A 17,163-nucleotide genomic window follows, 5' to 3' on the forward strand; every position below is an offset into this window, starting at 1 on the left:
AACCTTATAATTTCCAGATTTTGGTGCAAGGGTACCTGACAAAGTTAGAGATTCAGGCTGCCCAGTATCACTGTCCAAAAGGATGCAGTACTTGTAATGAGGGTCTGAGTGGTGGCCCCTTGTCAAGTCTTGATACCCCACCTGTTTCTTTTTCCTTTCTCTGGCCCCCTCAGTTCTCTCTATTTTTTTTTACATCTTTCTTTCTCTCACACTCTTCCTGATGTATTACCTTAACTTTGTCCCCTCGCTCTTTATCACACCATTTATGTATATCTCTCTCCTGTTCTATCAGGAAATTCTTTATCAACTGTGCATTACTTTAAATCTTTACAGTAAAACACATTAGATAGATAAAATAAAGTTCACCATGCCTGCATGGGCGCAATTATTAGCAGTATACTCCTGAAAAAGACTACGTTACAATGCAATAAAATTATGAAGACACTCCTGATCACACCAATGATTACTTTGTTCTGTAAAAATCCCTATTTTTATAGAATTCATCAGTCATTGTTGCCAGTTCTAATTGAGCCCCCTTCGAGGACCGGCTCTCTCTTATAGTCTGTTTGACCACGCTGTGGGCCCCTAAGTTAGATAACTTCCACCAGGGTTGGGGCACCAGCTGATTTGATTACTGGGACGTTGAAGCCCTTGGGTCTGCAACCAGTTGCTGGGGGTCAATTGCTATTCTTATTTGATGAGTGAACATGCCGACTCTAGCAAGTAGGCAAGCAGTTGTTTCCGAAAAGTACCAGTCCGAGGCGTCCCTGCACTTTCTCAGGCCCTTGTCCTTTAGTGCTCAGCGCAACAGACGATGACAGTCCGCGGCTAGTTTTGGGCAACAGCATAGAAGGTGTAGCCAGGATTCCCTGTGGTAATTACATAACCAACAAGAGACGTTATTGTCTTGTCGCTCTCATTTTGGGATAAAGTCCAGAATCCTAAGGGTGGTGAGGCAAATAATCAGGATTTTCCTTCTTGCTCTATTATGCACCCTACACAGGCCAGGCCCTGTGCTCAACTCCCCGCTGCTCACCCTCAAAGCCCATGTGCTATGGGAGTTGGCTGCTGGCTTCGAGTTTGGGGCAGGGTCCTCCCCTGAACAGCCTTTCACCCAAGCTACTGCAAACAGCCAAAGGACGTGCAATGCGGGTCTTGGAGAATTAAGACAGCCTAAAAACAATTAAATTCACAGAAAGAAATGCAGTTAAAAACTGAACTATGCTTCAAGTTTCAATGTTTGAAATTCGCCATTTATTGTGACCAGCGCACACAACACAAACCAAAATGACTGCCCCCAGCCATGCTGTTCACTTGATAACTCTTTGTTTTGAGCCCTCTGAGTTTGGAGCATGGCAGCTGTTCAGGATATGATGTGTTGTGCGTGCTGGTAACCATAACTGTCGAATCTGAGAGGTTTGTTCTGATTTTTTTTTTAAATGTATATTTTATTGAAGTTTGTAAAACAGTAACAAACAGTAGGTGCCTTCAGGCATATTTTTGTGACAAACATCTTCAGAAGCATACTACACAGTCATATTGGTTCCAATCCATACATTGCACACACATCAGTTTTTTCTGATCATTGTTCAGGACGGCTATATTTTTGATCACACATATGTTATATGGTTTATATGTAAATGATCGTAAGGGCCTGGCATCTGATAGATAGATTAGGTTCCTAGTTAGCGACTTTCATACCTCACGGTCTTCTTGCAGTTTATCATTATTTCCAACCAGCGTCAAACAAATTTCTTCTGTCAGAGTCCATTCAGTAACATCCCCAATCCAGTGCTCTTGTGCTGGATTCTTGGGAGTTAACCAGTATATTGCAATACATCTTTTAGCTAGCAACAAGGTAAGTCGTGCAAATCTTTTTATAGACACATCTGTGGAAACATCTGTATAATAATCTGAGCATGTCTTGCATATCTAGCGTTCACCTGCCCTCAGTTTCAGCAATGTGCGGGCATTCGTAGGTGGAAAAATGTGTCTCTTGCTCATTATGCTTAAGACAGATAATGTCTCTGTTTGGGTCTATCCTATGGAGCATTGCACGTACTACATAAGTTCTGTGTGCAAAGTTAAAGTGCAGGAGAGGAAACCTTGTGTTACCGGTTGCCTTTTCAATAAGTGAAAGACCTCCCGACATACTGTTTATTTGTGTATTGTCTCCGCAATCAGTTCCCCATTTTTCCCTAGTCCTTAGCTCTCTCATGGGTGTGCCTTCACCGAGAGCGATATAGAGTCTGGTGATGCATCCTCACTCATCCTCTCTTATCAGCAGATTCAGCACCCTTGACTCTGGCGGGGTGTGTTGATTATCTCCCCATATTTGTGTCACCACCTAGTGCAGGGCATAATAATGATGGACCTGCCCCCCTATCTATATTGAATCCAACCATTGTTCCTTCCAGTGAATCCATGGCACCCAGTTCAAGTAGGTCCCTTGTTGTGAAGAATGCCCCCTATCTTATATCTCAACAGATCTCGTATGCATGTAATCATTTTACACCATCTAGAGTGGACCAACCTCCAAACCACTACCATATCCCTCACCAGTCGAGGAACCTTCAATTCTAGCCTGGATTTAAAGTGCAGAAACACGCTATAAGGGTTTTTATTCAGCAATCCCCCACCCAAAGCTCCTTGTCTATGCTCGACTTCAGGCCGAACCACCCAGCCACAAACTATAATTGTGCTTCAAACAAATATGCCTGGAGGTCTAGTACTCTGAAACCTACTTATTCATAGTTCCAGATGAAATTCCCAATCAGACTCTGCTGTTTTTCTTGCCCCAGATTTAGGCATTCAACATCTATCTCATGTGTTGAAAACATACCCGAGGGATCCCATATATTGCACACTGCAATAAGTATAAACATCTGGGTATCACCACCATTTTAAAATGTAGCAATGCACCCTGACTTTGACAAAGGTAGTGAAACCAAAGAGCCAGTGACCTCTGCATCTTCACAACCGTTTTTTGCCACTGTTTAATTTGTACAAATTCCGCTCTGTGTGAGACACCATAATCCCTAAATATCTAAATGACTCTGTTTCTCATGGTATATCCATTAATGCAAGTGTCTTTCAAGGAAGTCAGACAAAGCAGCCGGAACACAGACAACCTTTGCTTATTTATACACAAATTATATGTGCACCAATCCCCTCCAGTATTCTCAGTAAGTGCGGCATGGAGGCAGTTGGGTCTGGCAAATATATCAATAGGTCGTCTGCATCAATGATACCAAGTGTTGCAACCATATATTTCTACTGAGTTGACATGCCATAGGCTCTATGGTCAGCACGAGCAATACAGGGGATAAGCGACACTCCTGTCACATGCCCCACTCTAGTTCCCATTCTGTCGACATTATTCCATTTGTCTTAACCATGGATAATGGTATCACATACAGGAGTATGTCTGTCTTGATAAAACCAGGTCACAATATGGGACCCTCGGGTCTGGCAGAAAAAAAGGAAAGGTATTGATCATCCGGAATGGGCCTGATATGTCCCTGGAAGGAATCCTTTCATAGGACGAAATCCCTCACCCACCATAGGTGGCATGCTTCATCATTGGGATTCTCCTCGTGACAGGAAAACCTAGTCCTGCCATCGGCTACAAGCCCCTCTCTGAGAGGATATACTAAATCCAACAATGACGAGCAATAAACTGGTCCTTATAAAGACCACAACACCTCTAGTTAGGGTCAACTGGCTGAAACATGTAGAGCAATTAGTTTGTCACCAACTCGCAGGTATGTGCTTCTTCTGGTAGTGCCTTGTTGTTTTTTAATCCTGGCCCCAGGACGTATTAATAAAGGTAGACTGCATACCTGGTAGCTAGTTTTAACCCACTCTTTTCACTTATAACCCCTTTTTTGTGCTGTGTACCTCACCCAACACAGTTTATTACTCGTCATTATTAGATTTATTATATCCTACTACTAGGAAACAAAAACATCCCTGGGCTCCTCCCTCTCAGAGAGGGGGATGCATCCCATGGTGGGACTAGGTTTTCCCGTCATAAGGAGAATCCCAATGATGAAGCATGCCACCTATGGTGGGTGAGGGATTTCATCCTAAGAAATGAATCCTTCCAGGGACATATCAGGCTCATTCTGGATGATCTATACGTTTCCTATTTTTTCTGCCCCGACCCAAGAGTCCCATATTGTGAATTGAATCATTGTGTGGGCAACCGACCCTTGCAGGTCTTTAAACTTTCCCATGGACCCCCCTACTGTGTGTGAATATTGATAAAACCAGGGCCAGTATTCATTGGCTGCAACACTGCAAATAGGTAGTGTCAGGACACAGTGTTGAAAGCTTTCTCCGAGTCCAATGACACAACTGTCAAGTCCTCCTCAATATGCTTGGTCGAGCTCATCACATGTTGCAGTTTCTTGATATTAAGAGGCGTCTGTCAACCAGGTATAAACCCACATTGATCTGTATAAACAAGATGGCCTACCCACTTCATCCTGAACATCAGTCATCTACTCTGTGTTTTGTTGTCAACCGTAAGCATGGATACTTGGCAATGTGCTTCACAATCTGGTGGTTCCCTTCCTGACTTCTGCAGAACAACTATTAACGCTTCTCTCATAGAACATGACAGAATACATACTTGCAAATCTCCTTGATGCACCCCAGGGGCCTATTCAATAGTTTGCCACTGGACGTTTAATACCATTCTGCCAAGAGATGGCCTGCCTCCGGATTTTGGACGGGTTTAATTCTTTGACTGTGGCTACTATTTTGTTCAGATATTTGTTCTTCTAGATGTACTCTCTGATCCAGTGTCAGACGCCACAATCCTCTCGATGTGAGAACTGGGAAAAATACATCCCCATGTGACCCATCTCCATTTAGATACAGCTGTTTATAATATGAGCAGAACACTGGTTTATCGTCTCTTGTGGATGATAAGCAACCCCCTGGGCATCTTTCACAGCAGTAACATTTGTAGGTCTTACTTCTCTTTTAAGGAGCCATGCTAACAAGCTACCTCTTTTGTTTCCTTCCCTTTTCTGTAGCTGATGGAAGGAGCAATTTTGAAGTCATCTTTTCCCCAAATCTGAGTTCTGAGTCGGTGTAGTTCAGCTTCCTCTGTATTTTGGGGAACATACAGTTTTGTATTCTCATCAGTCCTTTCTCTTTGGTGATGACGGACATTTCTAGCCTTTTCATTACGGAAGTCACTTAGGAGATGGCAATTCCTCTCATAACCATCTTGAGGACATCCCACTCCACTCCCCTAGATGTGGCTGTTCTCTCCTTTAGATCAAAGTAATCTGTTATCGTAATTCCTAAATTCTGGCTCCTTTCAGGGCATAGATCAGAAGACGCCATGTGGGAATAGTGTCTCTGTCCTTGCAAATTATATAAAGAAACACACTGGAGAATGATTGGATAGAGTCCTTCCCAAATGTATTTGTGTTAAGTATTGCAACTATTCCATGTTAATCAGTGCAAATTTGCTCCAAGTGTATGTGCATCAAGGAGAACCACAATGGGTATACTCTCTTGTATCATAGGATGACATTCCCTCCACGTTTCCATAATGTTAAGATCGAACCATAACTTAAAGCAGTGACCTAGACATTATTTGCTTGTATGTGGGGTTATGTGGGTTTCTATCCATCCTTTCATTGAAGGCACAATTAAAATCACCCATCCATATCATTGTAGAGCTCAAATACTGGGCCACTTGGGCACTTAATGGTTAAATTAAACCAGCAAAATCTGCATTTGGAGCGTATATGCCCACCAGTGTTATGACTCTGGCATTTAGTTGACCTTGAGATGTCAAGTACTTGCCCTGCTCATCTGTCTTTTTCTTCAGCACTGCAAATTGTACATTAAAAATAATCCAGATACCAACTCCTCTTGCATGTGTACAAAACCTTTCTTGGTAAAAGCGACCTCTCCACTTAAATTGAACATCATCGCCTCACCAGCACCAAATGCATTTACTGCAAACATACTAAAGGTATTCCCTCTCTGAGCATGTATGCACCACCCTCACCCTTTTCAATAGTAATTTAGCCACCAGACATTTCATGTTAATATAGTGGTAGTTTCCTGGCCCATCCTATCTTGTTCACTGTATGTGCAGAAACATTACCCTAATACAGAACCCTTTGTACATTGTGACACATTACTAGTGTGAAAAACTGGATTATTCGATGCGGTAGATGGGAGTCCGCCACAAGTAATAATGTAACTATTTTATTGGATTCAGTAAAGATTTCAGTCATTCAAACCTGAGCATGGTCCCTGGTAGCTATGGCACAGAGCAAACAGTCTTAACTTACGAAAATGTGCAAAGTAATTACAAGTACCAATACAGGGAAGGTTGAAAACGTAACATGATAAAAAACCTTACGACACTTTATAAAAATAAAACATAATTTATTTAACAAAATTACACCAAAATGACAAAAATCAAATAAGGAGTACTTGTGATATGAATTTTACAGTTTTAAATGAAAATGGCACCAAAAGTGTTAAGCGATAACCTGGCTCAACTGGTCATGGTAAATTGGGACCTAGGTGCTATTTGAGGCTTACCCTGAGGGAGCACAGGTTGGGTACACCAACCAGGTTGGACCCGGTCAGACTTTGTTTTTTTTCCAGGCAGTCAAACACCTACAACTGTGCATGGCAGCAGGCTATACCGAGGAGGGCTTCATGACGCCAGATAGGCGTTGGAGGGGGTCCTGTTGAAGTCGTTGGTGTAGTCGGGTAAAGCTCCAAACAGAAAAATCCAACATTTGCGCCTAGGGAAGTCCTCTCACTGGCCAGATACTTTTTGTACCTTCGGCCATTCAAGTTTTCTACATTCAGACTTATTCTATCTTTTGGAGCTTGGATTCTTTCAGTGGGGCAATATTGCAAGTTGTAGCCAAAGAGGGATCTACGGGCTAGACACCCTCTCTGCAAGGTCCAGCTGAACTAGATTTGCTGCTGCTGAAAAGCTCAGATCAGGAGAAATAGTTATTAAAATGTTAATGTTACTATTAAATTGGATTCTGAATAAGTATTAAAAAGAGTCCTTAAATAACATTCCTAACTGTTTCCTAACCGAAATTAGCTCTGCTAAATGTAATAATGTGACCCATTGATTTCCTATGGAACAGTCTGTCTTGGCACAGTAAAAATAGCTTTTGAGGCTTTTTCACATTAAAGGCATGTTTAATATTAAACATTTATATCTCCTACTTTTCAATATCATGCACAATGCCTAATGGGCAGTTATGGCTTATTTAGGGTTGACTTATTTAGGAGTACGGATTGAGCCTGTCAAAATAGCTATTTTGAAAGGACAGATTTGCAGTATAAAACTGCCTCAGCCATACTACAGTGGTAGGCCTGCAGTCATGTTTGGACTGTCACTGTAGAAGGTGGCACATTGAGAGCTGCAGTTTACTAGTGACACTAGTACAGGCCCTTGGTACACTTTGTACCTTGTACTATGGCTAATAGGTAAGTTAAATATGCCATTAGAAGTAAGTAACCCTGGGCGTAGTTTGCGTAGTAGCGCTACGCGTAGCTACGCAAAGTGCACTTCGCACTATGCGAGATACGCGTAGCGCTACGCAAACTGTGTAGTGCGCTGTTCGGGATGATTGCACAGTGTCGGATGCTTGTCCGCACTGTGCAATCATTGAAAACGGCATCTCGCACAGTGCAAGCTGTCGTTTTCTGCCGCTCAAGTAGATTTTTACTCGAGCGGGAGCTTTCTCAATGCGGACTGGTAGTTTCTCATCACGAGCGGTCGTGAGCATACGCGACCACTCGCAATGAGAAACCTGACCTCCTCGCGTTGAGAATCTCGCCGGGAGGTTTATTTTCCATGCTCGCGATCGCCAACTTGATGTTGCTGATCGCGAACGAGGAAAAAGTCTCGCGGGGATGTCATTTTGCTCGTTCGCTGTCGCCAACTTGACGTTGAGGACGGCGAGCGAGCAAAAAATTACAGCTACGCTACGCTACGTGTTTTTGAAATGTGCTACGTGCAATTTGCATAGAACTTCTACACAAAACAATTATAATGTATTGGATCATATAGAATCTTGAAAATAAGCTTTTGCAGACCCAGTCTCTGTCGGTAGTTGGGCAAAGTTCAACCACACAGACATCATGGGAAGGGTCTCTTGGGAGGTTCAGGGAGGGGGGGGTCGGGGTCTCACAGTAAAGTACTTAAATGGAGTGCATTTGGTGACAATATTCCACATATTAATTGCTGCATATTGCTTTCTCATTTGTATTTGGTTCACTGCAACAATCAATTTTTATGTCACCTGCAACCTGAGAGGACTCCGTCTACTTTTGGCCTCAAGTGTCTCATAGATCTTGTTGTGTATCTGTGCATTCCATGTCATCCCTGGATATGTTTCTGTCTCATTGTGTCCTAGGACACCGACTCCAGAATTTCCAGGTTTTTCCAACCATTCACTGGCCTGAGTTTGATCCACAAAAAATGTATGCATCCTCATAGTTTAAAATGTTTAGTTCTGCTGGAAAGAACATTATGTAATTCATACTTTTAGCTCTGGATACATTTTTCACAGCCTTAAATGAATGATGTTGTCTCTGCACTTTCTGAATAAAATCTGGAAACATTATATGTGGCCCCTCTCTGAATTTCACCTCATTGTCTAGCTGCTTGCAGCAGCAAGTCTTTATCTCTGAAATGAAGGCTGTGGTTCTTTCCCTGCTTCCCAGACTGATTCTTTGGGTTCTAAGGCACACTCATGATAAACCTCTACAGCACCAGCTTCACTGACTACCAACACAGGCCAGGATGAGTTTTAAGGTAAATTGTCTGATGATGGATTTTTTTTTCTTTTTCTTCCTGTCTTAAATAGTGTCTAACCCCTTATATTCCGATTTATTATCTCACGTCTTAGAACCTAAATATGTCCAAAATCTCTCTATCTAAGTAGCAGTATACTAGACGGAGGAACGTCCCAATCTGTGACTGTTTCTGGACTTCCTTTGCTCTCGATCTTTACACAAATACTTCTGCTCTGTCCAAAAACATGTTTTTTTTCTTCAAGCCCAGCATGTGTTTATTCCCCCTAAGTTTTCTGTGTACCAAGAAATCCTTACAGGTGGCTATCCATTCTAAACATGTTTAATATCAGCCAACTGGATAAAAAATGGTAAGTTTTTGCCACTTCATGTACAAGTGTTGGCAGACATAGGGCCTAATTTAGTTGTTGATGGGCAGCCCATTTCTCCACAATGGCGGCGGAATAAAGTACTCCATCTCCCTGATGGAGATGCTACCCACCAAAGTTAGAAATAACTACCAGGCAGGCAGTCCTTACTAAAGCATTGTCAGGAACCCTAGGGGGGCGTTTAGTACTTTTTACTGGCCCTTACTGCCAGGGGTTGCCTGGCGGTGACAGACAGTAAAAATTGGCTACATGTTCATCCATCCTAATTGAGCGGATGGACATATATCCAATTCTCTGACGGCCCTTACTTCATCCGAGACGTTTGGCGCCACGGTGACAGAGTAGTCACTGCCTTAACCAAACTATTGTCCGCTCCCATTTAAATGGGCTGGTGGACCACTTTTTTGACATCGAGGGAACACAGTCACCATTGAGACCAAGTTCCCTCTCCACCAAAATGTAAATTAGGCCCACTGTCTATTATTTTTGTTAAGTTTATTTCCTTATTGCACCCATCTTTTCATCATATGCCTGATTACACTTCATGTTTTATGCTTTTTCTACCACAACAGCCGTCTTGTGTCAAGGTAAAAAACAAGTTGAAAGTGTAGCAATCCTAATAGATCCATTGCTTTTGATTATATTGGTAAGGAACTGAAGTATCTGAAAAAATGAGTACTCAAGGTGACACAGGTGTTCTTGCTAAAGTGCATCTTATTCAGACAAATGTATTGCGGGATCAAGGAACCTTGAGATTAATTGCCCCTCATTATCTTGGGCACTCCAGTTGCTGAGTATTTCTTTTTTTATATATTTGCCAGTACACAGTTTTTAGAGACGACTTTTCAATTTAGTGATGGATTAAAAAAGAGCAAAAAATAAGCCTGAAGCTCATCAAGAGGAACCTTTCTGAGTACTTCTGTTTCGGAAAACAATCAAACACTGCATTGTTCAAATAAACCTTTGGCAATGAAACAAAAGCAACAGACGTGCCTACCATGTTGTGCTTTTCAGTCTTTGTATAACCCATTAACGCGTCTCTTGTAAATAAAATAAAATAAAATAAATGTAGCAAAATTGCATTGCTTTCCACAAAACCTATATATTTTCACCAGTAGGTACTAGTTAGGACCATGTTTCCATAGGAAAAGCATTTTATGACTTGCCTATAACTTTGACGCAGTTTGACGAATCTTCATGAGTTTTCCCTAAAAAGTGTGCCTGTAATTCTAGTTGTGCATGGAACGTTTTGGGCCGATCTGTCAAGCGGGGGCCAAGCAAAAACGGGGGATCAAAAAAAGTGTTTCCCATGTCAATTCCCATAGTCTTTAGACATGTCTGCAGCATGGAATTACACCTAATTTGTCCAAAAGGTAACTTTTGGTTCACAGATCATGCTTTTTGTTATGTTGTGTAAATCGGTTCAGTAGTTTGTGAGAAATTAAAGGAAGTCCCCTATGAGGGCTTTTTTATGCCCCTGGGACCAGCCCCTCTAGAGGGTTATAATTAGAAAAATAGACAGGGGGACCACACCCGACCCCCAGGGCCACTAGGCCCACCACCTCCCCGGGACCAATTGTGTTTTTGTCAAAGTAGGAGGAGGGGGAACACCACCTCCCCGGGGCAGAAATTAGAATAACAAAGGAGAGGGCCATGCAGCTCCCTTCCTGGAGCCATTTATGGCACTAGGGGCTGCCACCCCGGGTCCTGCTATCTCCTGTGGTGCCCACCCTCAGGAGATAACTGTTTGCTTTTGCTTGGCAGTAGCTGACACCTCCCCCAAGCAAAAGCAAACACAATGCTCCCAGCAAGCGAGAACTTTCAAACTGCTCTTGCTTGCAGGGAGTGGAGTTTTCATCTCTTTCCCTTCCCGCATTTATGCAGGCAGGGAAAGAGATGAAAGTACACAGGGAGCTGAATTTCCGGCCACTCCCTGTGTGTGAAATCAAGACTGGCTACCGCAGGAGGTGGGGAGCCAGCTGGGACTGCGGAGGCCTTCAGGGCACCCAGGGAGGTGTGGCCGGGCCCAAGGGGATGGGGTCTCCGGGCCAAAATTGGCTCTGGGAAAGGGGCATTGCACCTCCCCATTACATTTGGGCTGGGTCCCAAGGGATGGGTCACCGGGGCTAAAATTGGACCAGGGAGGGGGCCACACGTCCATCCTTCCCGTTTTATATAGTAGTATGTAAAGATTTTCCCCCTTTTCCCATGCTGATTGACAGCTTCACAAAAGGCTCAAGTGCATTTCCTGCCATATTGGTGAAACGGTATTGATGCAAAGGACATCTCCACCAAACAAAGGAGCACATACTTCATTTAATTAAGAGGAAGCATCTCTGTTTGGTGGAGATTCACTGCTTTGTAGGCTTGTCATTTTCTCTTGACATCGATTCACGGTGTCACAGATTTGTGGATGAAGACGCTCGAGAAACAATCACATTGCAAAAATTACATTACACACAAGGTCACTGGAAACATTACCTCATGGTCCTTTACACAGCTGTAGAGCGGAATATGCACAAGAGATTTATCCAATGAGGTAGCACATACTAATTAACCAGATAAAAGTCCTCCAGTTGGGTATACATTTTGGGCAAAACTGGGACCTCTTCTTAGGTTCCATTCAGGCCCTGATGCGCATTTCACAGAAATCGAACCTCAACAGTAAGCATTTACTAATATAAACATAGCAGGTGCCCCAGTGGATACCCAACTTCAGTAAAGCACAAACGATCCTAACTTCTCGGCTTGGCGAAAGCAAAGCAAGGGTGTTTCCTCTTGTAATACATTTTAAAAAACCTGCTGAAATCCTTAAGAGAGGTGACTGCATTGTTGATCTATCGGAGTGCAATCTGATCTGGAGTGACCGTGATGAATGATTTCTTTCTCATCGTCTCCTGATTAGAGCGAAGTTCCTGATTCTTCCTTTTAAATATCCTTAGAATTCAGGTGCTCAAAATGCATAGCACCATTCACACACCCACTCACAGATATACACAGGCACTCTCACACTCACTCGCAGACCCACAGAGGTACTCACAGACCCATTCTCAGAGCCACATAGGCACTCACACACCCTCTCAGACACTCACACAGGTACTCACACACCAACTCACAGACCCACACAGGCACTCACAGACCCACTTACAGACGCACACAGCCACTCAAAAATGTGACAGATTACAGTTTACAGTTAGGATAAAAAAAAATAAAAACAGACATTCACTGAGAAAATCAAAGGTTAGAGGGGCATTACAGTTAGGAAATAGAATTTCAAAAAATGTAGAAATTCACTGAAAAAAACAAAGGTTGCAGGGATGTTATAGTTAGGAAATAGAATTTGAAAAATAGCAGCACAGACTGGGTGTGGTGGGGTGGAGGGGTTTGGGGAGAGCTGAATGAAAAAAATAAAAATCTCACATGCCTACTCTGCAGGGCCACCTTCTCTCTGTCTCTCCTCTAGGGTTGTCTCTCCTACGGAAGCAGGAAGCACCCAGGCTCCCCTAAGCCAATCACGATGCTGCTGCCACCATGACAGCAGTGTTGTGAGTGGTCTGAGCACCGTGGTTCAGCGCTCGGACAGGCAGTGGTAGCCTGGGCACGTTCTCCACTCAGACTGTGCATTGCAGCCTGGTGGAGAACATGCTAAGTTCACATGGCTGTTTGGCCGGCACAATCTGGTGGCCAAACCACCATGCACACCTAAGTGCACAAACCACTCCTCCCCTTGCCGGCTCCGAGACAGCCCAGCCCCGCCTGCCCTGTAAAACTGCCTCAGTAAGGAAAAATAAAATGAGAATAACAACATGTTATTATCATTGTATTTTTCCTTCTTTCCACTGCTGAAAAGCAGTGGGGCAATGCTCCTTTGCCTCAGCTGAGAAGCCGCCAATGAAAAAAAACCTCAGAAATTCACTGAAAAAGCCAAATGTTACAGAGACATTATAATTAGGCTCAGATTTTACTAGTACAAAACCATAAAAATTCAGTAGTTATAGTTATCTGAGCTAACTATAACTTACACCCCGCAATGCACTGCTAAGGACCTCACATATTACATCACTCATGACTGGGGATGATTGATACGCCCTATAAGTGAATAAATTAATTTAAAAAAAATAATAAATAATGTTTAGAATTGTTGTTGATGGCCCTCATATCTTCTAATAATCGCTCTCTATCATGGTAGATCATGCTCCCTACATATATTATGTTGCTGGGATATGTCAGGATGTAAATGACTTGATCAGTGCTGCATTTATAAAAAATAAAGTTAAGATGAAGTAATCGTTAGGTATTGAATAAGATAAAAAAAAAAAAAAACTAGAAAACGCTGAAATGTACCTGTTATAGTTAACTGAGGTAACTATTACATGTGCCTCCATCATGCACTGCTTATGACTTCACATATTACAACCCTTTACCCCATAAATGTCAACACACTGCAGGCCGCCCTTCCCGTGCATATGGCCAACCCCCTACAGACCCCACACTTTTCTTGTTTATTTCCTATTTTTTCACAGTACTGAATAATGTCAGCTCAAGCGTCACCTGTGGTACTGCAATATGCCTCAAGGTTAAGTTAGTGAAGCTTGTGTGGTCTTAAAGTACCACGGTCCCATGGTACCACATTTTGTTTTACTTTGGCCACGGGTGATTGGTTAATGACTGCCTTTACAAAAGTTAAAGACAGCCCTATTGTTTTTACGGAAACTTTCTCTGTGTTATGGGTTAGGAGCTTAGATATGGGTAAGTATCAGGTTTTATCATGTTCCCTACCTCTTACCACTTATTTAAAGTGTCTGTATACTTTAAAAAAATGTCACAGAGTACTGAAGTACTTCCAAGGAGGTACCTTGGTACTTAAAAAGAAAAAAACAAAAAAGTATTTCACAAATGTGGTGTACTACAGTGTTTTGGATTATTCTTTTTTTTAAAAAGAGGATAGGGTACTATGAAAAAATACAGAGAAAGTACTGTACAACTTAAAGACAATTCAAAAAATAGATACATGTCTTAAAAATGATCGTACATCCTAGGTGCTAGCACGCAGTGCATAAAAATAGAAAATTATAAATTAACTTACCTATTATTAACACATTAATGAAGAGGTAATAGGTAAGGATTAATAATAAAATCTACTACTTAACTATAATTCAAGCCTAACACATAACACAGATAATGTGTATTAAAATAATATGCCTGCCTATTAATTTGTGTAAAGCAAACACAAGGAGATGATGGATGGAGCACTGAAACTTTTCAGACACTCATCATCGTTCTTTAGCTCACTTCACCACCCCAGTTCAGACCCAGCCATATGAAATCATTCTTGACCCTGTTCGTCATGGGAACACTTCAGCCCGAACTGCCAAGCCAGGTCATCCCTGGACCGGAAACAAGCATCCTGGGATCGGTTTTGGGGTAACACCCTTCATCAGCCAGGCTAGCTTGAATCCTGTGGCAAAGTGAGCAAGGGACCCACGTCCGAGCTGAAAGTGTTTACAATGTTGATTAAAGGTATGGGCACCCAAAGATTCATCTCACGTGTCTATGATGAGTCTTGAGCGAGAGGGAGTATGATACAGTAAGCTAGACATGGCTGGGATAAAGATTTGGAAGCTGCAGTGAGGGCTAAACAATATCTCTGTTGCAGACAATTGAAATATTTAACAATGATAAGCAGACTTTTTCCTTACAGGTCTTTACATACTGTACTAACAGCCAGTTAAATTTAAGCCATCTGAATGATGTCCGAAACTGTGGGCTCGTTGCCCTCCTGGACTACGTTGAAGACCTGTAGACTTTGTTTGGAAAATGTAAAGCAATAGCAGATCTTGGCAAAAAGGAGAGTGGTTATGAGATGAGCTATGGCCCTGTTTCCAGTAACAGAGCACTAGCTTAATAATCTAACATACTGAAAAGAGGCAATGGCATTTATATCCAGCTGTTGACCGAGCCCCCCCAGACTTAAGATATATGCTCCTCCCACGCAATTGGTGTTGGTAAGGAAGATGAGATGGGGGGAGCTAATGAGTGATGCTCTACTGTGTATCTTTAGCAGAGTAATACCAAATGAGCTCACTATGCAAGCAGTATTAAGGCACAGGCTGCAATAGACACTAGAGCTATACGAATATGAGTTGTAGTAAAGAGACACCCCTTGAAATGCTGTCAAGATAAGACCAAACACCGGATTCCACCGAATTGGACTAAAGATATTAATTGATGTGATGCAGAGCATGATGTTAGCTAAGATGCACTGTATAGGATATGTTTTTTGTTCTGATAAGTCCATGTAATGTCTAAAAAATGTATAACACATGATAGAAAAGTCCAGTTATTTAGGAGAAGGAAATGGAAACAAATTTGAAACCAAAAGCTATTTTACATATATATCTAAATTCATCAAACCAAAATGAGGTGAACAAAAACATTATCCGTGAAAATGAACAAAAGGTATTAAATATCTAGTATAAAATCTCTATAATTTTCAGTGAAGTTGCATTCAATTATTCCCCATCTGAATTTATATAAAAATAATTTACCATAAAAAACATAAAATATATTACAATGTTTCTAATCTCTTAACCCACAACTCAAAACAGTTATAGATAGAGATGTTTGGTTTAAAGAGGGTGTCTGAATTTACTGTGCTTTATGTGGCATATCAAGACTAACATTACCTTTAAAACGGAATATATTTGTCAGGTTCGTTCTTACTTTGTGAAGATGTATCTCTATTAACTCATGACATACATTGAACTTGATAATATGTCATCCAGAATGAACCCGTGGGCCAGATTATTGCAAGGGTGCTTGGCCTTGGTTTACACAGGTGAACCCCCAGCTCAGACCGTGGACATGCTATCCATTGCAAAACATATGTTTTCTGCTGCCCATGCATATATTCAGTGAGTTAATGCACCCACTCCATACAGCAAACAGCAGAGAGCAGTAATAGAGTTGTGGTTTACATTTTTCTTCTACGTACAGGTAGCTGAATTGAATTTTGTGACCACGAAGGCGCCCATGATGCTGGGTGTCGTCAGACACTGCACCCAACTTTGCTGGTAACTCCAAGACCCTTTCAATAGAGCAGGTACTGGGAGCAACCACACCACAAACACATTCACAGCTTGCCCTATCCACACTGTTAGTGTCACTGCACCTTGGAGGAAGAGGTTCATCCCTGAACACAGTTATGGCATCTCTCCGTTGACTTTATGACTGTGTGACTGATTCGGTAAGAGGGTACCAGTATCATGGGTAAATGCACTCTCTCACTTTACCATGTATGAGAACTAAGAATACACCCTTAATGTTCGTATTGTGAAAGGATTGCTGCATTTTCTATAGAGCCACATTAACACAGTGGCACAAAAACAGGAATACATTCATGTAGTTTTCAAAGGTCAATTTCTCTTTTCCAGCTCCAGAAATATCCACCTATGAATTTGAATTCTTTGTTGGAGCATCGTTTTTCAAAATATCTTTTCAAAAGCATTTTCTACCTTACCATTACTTTTCTATGTAGTGTGTTATTTGACCAAAGTTTTTTCATACGTTTCAACCACCCTTTATGAAACGTTTTATTTCTCGCTCTAAAACAAAGCTGTTAAACGTGAGGTAAAGATCTGGCTCAAAGCCCCGAGACCACTGAAGGCGATCAGTTATGTTTAGTAACGCACACAGGATAAGTAGTGCCATCCACAATAGGGTGCCCATTGACAGCAAGGATTGGCTACAGAGCTTGGCACCATTCCAGCCTTCCTGGGTAGTCACCCCATGTCCTGCGCCCATCCTGTCACGGAGGCGTGCACACTGGCATCAGTTAATGTTAGTGTGCCGACATAAATTAGTAGAGAGAAAAGCATTGTACTTTGTCATTCTTTGTAATACTTACAGGTGACATATGCATGCTGTAGGATATATTGTAACTTTTACTGAACTGGGAACAGTGTCT

The 17,163-nt window shown here is 42.0% G+C and overlaps 1 protein-coding gene across 1 annotated transcript in view; it reads left to right on the forward strand.

Moving 5' to 3' along the window:
- PCSK2 (proprotein convertase subtilisin/kexin type 2) overlaps positions 1-17,163 on the forward strand; it is an 845,391-nt gene that overhangs the window by 135,474 nt on the left and 692,754 nt on the right. The window lies entirely within an intron of this gene.

This window comes from Triturus cristatus, chromosome 6, assembly GCF_964204655.1.
Source record: "Triturus cristatus chromosome 6, aTriCri1.1, whole genome shotgun sequence".
NCBI lineage: Eukaryota > Metazoa > Chordata > Amphibia > Caudata > Salamandridae > Triturus > Triturus cristatus.